This window comes from Octodon degus, unplaced genomic scaffold (genome assembly GCF_000260255.1).
Source record: "Octodon degus isolate 3935 unplaced genomic scaffold, OctDeg1.0 scaffold00162, whole genome shotgun sequence".
In the NCBI taxonomy this organism is placed as follows: Eukaryota; Metazoa; Chordata; class Mammalia; order Rodentia; family Octodontidae; genus Octodon; species Octodon degus.
Window position 1 is genome coordinate 2281993 of NW_004524738.1, and position 5323 is coordinate 2287315.

General features: G+C 49.4%; 1 pseudogene; it reads left to right on the forward strand.

Annotated features, from left to right (window-relative positions):
* The first annotated feature begins 2044 nt into the window (after positions 1-2044).
* On the forward strand, positions 2045-3047 carry LOC101573146 (annotated as a pseudogene).
* Positions 3048-5323: the final 2276 nt, after the last annotated feature.

Below are 5323 nucleotides of genomic sequence, written 5' to 3' on the forward strand. Positions count from 1 at the left end.
GCGACACAGATGAAAAGCACTGGAGGCTCTGACCACATGAGAAGCAGCAGTTAGAACACCAGGTTGCGGTTGGGGGTGTATGTCAAAGATAAAGCGCCATAATTTCCTGATTGAATGCACCCAGGGCAGCAGAGGAACAGGGAAAACCAGGTGGACCTCCTGGGTTTTAATGATCCATTGGAGTTGCCCTTCTCTGAGACAGAGAAGCCCCGGAAAGGTACACTGGAAGGCCAGAAAATGTCAGATTTAGGATCCTGGCAAACACCCCAGCAGAGAGGGTCGGGAGGAAGTTGGATGTAGGAATTTGGAGTTGGGAGTAGTGGGTCTGAGCCTGGGAGTCAGTCAGTCTTTGAGGTGGATGAGATCTTCAGGGAGTGATGGGAAGGGTACAAGGCAGAGAGAGCTGTGGAACAGAGTGACCAGGGAGACAAGGGTGGCCAGGGAGGAGCATGTCCAGATTAGGAGATGTGGAAAGGCGCAGCGATCTGCTGTCGGGTGTGTGTGTGTGTGTGTGTGTGTGTGCGCGCGCACACACACGCGCGCACACACACACACACACACACACACACGTCAGTGGGTCATGTGACAGGAAGTCCTAGCCCTGCAACAATCATGGGGTCCACAAGTTTCCTCCTGAGGAAAGGCAGCGCTGTAGTTCGGGATCCTAAGGGACATCAGCCAGTGTGGTTTAGGCTGGCTCAGGAACAGCAGTGACGGTGAAACAGGGAACCATCTCTGCCCAGGACCGAGGAATGGGCGCTGCAGGGGCCCAGCCCCACCAGGGAGGTCGCGGAGGATGCTTTGCTCCAGCGTTTCCTGAGCCTCCAGCCCCCTAGAGGACACCACATGTCTTCACTTTCCCCTCAGATGTTTGAGAGACAGCACTTTCTGAGCTGCATGTGAGGGCAACCTGGGATCACTTAACCTAAACCACAATTACCCAGTTGCAGTGCATTAGGACTGTTTTCTTCCAGTTACCCTGTAGGTATATATTTATCTTTTCCACAGCTTGCACTTTAAACTGATGTTTAAAAAGCCTATGTACAAAAACACTAATTCTTCGCCAGAAGGTCCTGTCTCTAGGGAGTGGTACTAAATTTGGGTTCCAAAGCCTTTGCCTATCTACTTCTCCTTTCATCGGGTGACCTTTGACCTTTGTACACCTGTGCGTTGATTGAGGTCATTTGGGTGACCTTTATACACCTATAGTGTTTACTGAGGTCATTTGAGCTAAAGCATCTTTCTCAAGTAGTTGTTATCTTAGTTACTTTTCTCACTGCTGAGGCAAAGTACTCAACACCCACAAGTTAAAGGAGGAAAGGTTTATTTCAGCTCACAGCTTGTAGAGGTTTCGGTCCAGAGTGAGCTGGCTCTAAGGCAGGGCAGCATGGCAGAGGGACATCACAGAGGAGAAACAGTCCATGGCAGAGCAGGTAGAAAGCAGCCAGCCCACCTTCTATCCTTCTCTTTATATTCCATCCAAAGCCAGGCATGGTAGCACACTCCTATAATCCCGGCACTCAGTAGGCTGAGGCAGAAGGATGGCTGTGAGTTCAAAGCCAGCCTAAACTATATAGTTTATCCCTGTATAAAAAAAGACTGCAAGCCTATTGGTTGTGCCAACCCCACCCAGGGTGTTGCTTTCCATTATCTACACCCAGAACAATGTTAAACCAGAGGAGCAATTCAATCATCACACCCGGAATCCACGTTTTCTTCCCCCAGATCCAGCCACCCACCTGAGGCTCTGGGGGACATCTAAACATAAGCCTTAAAAAAGTGAATAAAGGAAGGCAAAAAAGAAGAGAGGAAGGAAAAGAAAGACAAAGCAAAAGAAAGAAGAAAAGAGAAGAAAGGAAGGGAGGCAGGAAGAGAGAGAGGGACCCAGAAGGTCAAAGTCCTGAGTTTGGTCTCTGGTACAAAAAAATTAAAAAGAAAGAAATGGGAAGAGAAGAAAGAAAGGAAAGACAATGGAAGGGCTGTCTGCTCCTGCGCGTCCACCAATAGCCTTTCTTCCCATGAAGCCAGCAGCGATCCAGACAAGATGGTGAATCAGGTCGGAGTGAACGGATTTGGCTGTATTGGACGCCTGGTCACCAGGGCTGCTTTTAACTCTGGCAAGGTGGATATTGTGGCCATCAGTGACCCTTTCATTGACCTCAACTACATGGTCTATATGTTCCAGTGTGGTTCCACCCATGGCAAGTTTCATGGCACTGTCAAGGCTGAGAATGGGAAGCTCGTCATCAACAGAAAGGCCATCACCATCTTCCAAGAGCGAGATCCCGCCAACATCAAGTGGGGTGATGCTGGCACTGAGTATGTGGTAGAGTCCACTGGTGTCTTCACCACCATGGAGGAGGCTGTGGCTCCACCTGAAGTGTGGTGCCAAAAGGGTCATCATCTCTGCCTCTTCCACCGATACCCCCATGCTTGTGATGGGTGTGAATCCCGAGACGTACAACAACTCCCTCAAGATCATCAGCAATGCTTCCTGTACCACCAACTGCGTAGCCCCACTGGCCAAGGTCATCCACGACAACTTTGGCATTGTGGAGGGACTCATGACTGTGGTCCATGCCATCACTGCCACCCAGAAGACTGTGGATGGCCTCTCTGGGAAGCCATGGTGTGATGGCCACAGTGCTGCCCAGAACATCATCCCTGCACCACCTGGCGCTGCCAAGGCTATGGGTAAGGTCATCCCGGAGCTGAATGGGAAGCTCATGGGTATGGCCTTCCACATGCCCACTCTCAATCTGTAAGTGTTGGATCTGACCTGCTGCCTGGAGAAAGAGGCTAAACACAACAACATCAAGGTGATGAAGCAGGCGTCAGATGGTCCCCTCAAAGGCATCCTGGGCTACACCAAGGACCAGGTTGTATCTTGCAACTTCAACAGTGACACCCACTCTTCCACTTTTGATGCTGGGGCTGGCATCGCCCTGAATGACCACTTTGTCAAGCTCATTTCCTGGTATGACAAGGAGTTCAGCTACAGCAACAGAGTGGTGGACCTCATGATGCACATGACCTCCAAGGAGTAAGTGCCCCTCCCACCACAGCCCAGCAAGACCAGAGGGACAGAGAGGCCACGCTGTAGAAATCACTGCCCAACTCAGCCCCAACACTGAGAATATCCCCTCAGCTTCCATCCCAGGCCCCCTAGAAGGGGAGGGGCCTCGGGGTCCCTGGCTCATTGCCCTTGCACACCATCAATAAAGCCCACTGTATCCAGAAAAAAAAAAAAAAAAGACAATGGAAGGGATGGATGGAACCAAGAAAGGAGGAAAGAAGAATAGGGCTGGAGAGATGGCTCAGTGGTCTAAAGCACCTACTTGAAACAGGCTTGGCAGAGCACAGGGACCGTGGTTCGATCCCCAGCACCACGTGCCGGCCAGACCCGCCCCCTGGTGGGCTGAGCTGGCCACACACACACACAATAAATAAATGTAATAAATAAAAATAAATAAATATTTAAAAAAAAAAGAAAGAAGAAAAAAAATGAGAGAAAAATGAAAGAAGGGAAGGAGAAAAAAGAAAAGAGAGAGAAGAAGGAAGAAAAGAAAGTAGGCTAATGATCCCAACTGGCTTTAGAATTAGTCTTTTTTGAGCATTAGTTTTTGAAAGTAATCCTTGTTTTATAAGCTACCCCTGGTATCCATCATCTTGGTAGCCTCAGTGTCTAGAAAGAGCCCATGCTTGTGGGATAAATTAGCTGATCACTCTTGCCTTCTGGTCAGGTGAAGATTCCTCCACAATTGTCAAGACCATGAACTCCTGGTCTGAAGAGAAACATCAACCCCCGGCCCCTGCTCTCTCTTTGCTCCACCTTTGCTTGTTTACTGAACTCTAACTTTCTTCTTTTGCCCTCTAACATGTGTATTCGGAAGCTCTTTGGCTTTTATTAAATACGACTCTGTGGTAATATATTACAGACGTAGTCTTGGCCAGCCACACGCTGGCACTAGACCTGGATGTGCCTGGACCAAATTCAGAATGAAATTCTCCCTGACAGTGGGCAAGTTTGGTTAAGAACTGAGATATACACTGCCAGATGTGAAAAATTCTAGTGTGTTTTTCAGCTGCATTTTCAATTCTGGTAGTTTCCCTTCTGGCGATGAGCTTTGGGGGTCATCAGAACTGATAGTGCTGAGAGGCAAAGCTGTAACAGAAAGATTTCAAAGCTCAGAGGTGAGAGCAGGATCTGAGGCTGGGCTAGCCCAGAGGATAAGAGGAACTGTGTTGTTAGAATTCTCTCCAACCTTTTATATCTTTGATTCCATCTCCCCCGCCTGCCCCCCAGCCATTATTAGGACTCTAGAGTTTGAGAATCCTCATTGGGGTGTGTGGGGAAGAGATGGGATCAGTTTTCAAACCGAAGCTCAATGAGGCCACGAGGTCCTGAGCTGCGGCGCTCCCGGTGGCCAGGAGTACTTGGGCTCCACTAGCTACTTCCTTGGTCATTGGAGCACAGGGCCGTGGCTGTGGACAGGAGGCCACACCTCATCCTCCAGGCTCTCGAGTATCTAATGGGATCACTCTGCAACGATCTAGTTCCTTATGAACAGAAGGAAAAGCTCTGAGAGTGAGGCTGTCTGAGTGTCTTTTGCGGATGTCCTTGGCGAAATACCTATATGTAGAAGATGATGGGGAATGGAGCATTTCCTAGATTTCCAACTGCTTTGCCAGAGCTTGGGAACTACTGAAGCTTTTGCAAAGAATCTCACAGCTAGCGAGGAGGCAAATACTTCTGTATATGAAAGCATACAAAAGTTGAGTATGACAGGTGAAAGTTCACTCTTCACAGGTTGACCGTTGAATGGTGTCACTCCCTCGCCCTGACACTGATCTCTGGGGATCACATAGCAACACAAGAAGCCAAAGCAGCTGGGGGTCAGCCTCAGGCTTCTATGAAAATTCACTTTCACAAGAACTCTCTCCAGGGTTCCCTTGCCAGGCAGCTCACCTAATGACCTCAGAGCCTCTTAAAAGTCTTATCAGCAACCCCATCACCACACTGGCAGCCAAGCCTCGGACACTTGAGCCTGTGGAGACACTCAAGCCGTATAGAAACCACAGCAACAACAGAACAGGGTTAGAAGCCAGGCCTGTCCGAGTCTGGTCTGTGGCCTTCTCGTGATACAGGAAGATGACAGCAGCTGATAGGCATTTTCCCCTCACAGACTGGGTCTTTTTGCAGTCCGAGGCCACAGTGTCCTCCCAGCGTAGCTATTTCCTGGCTGGCTGGGTCACAGGAGGTGTGAATCCATTGCACACTCCTCTCTAAGTTGTTCATGCAGCAGGATACATCACATCCTTC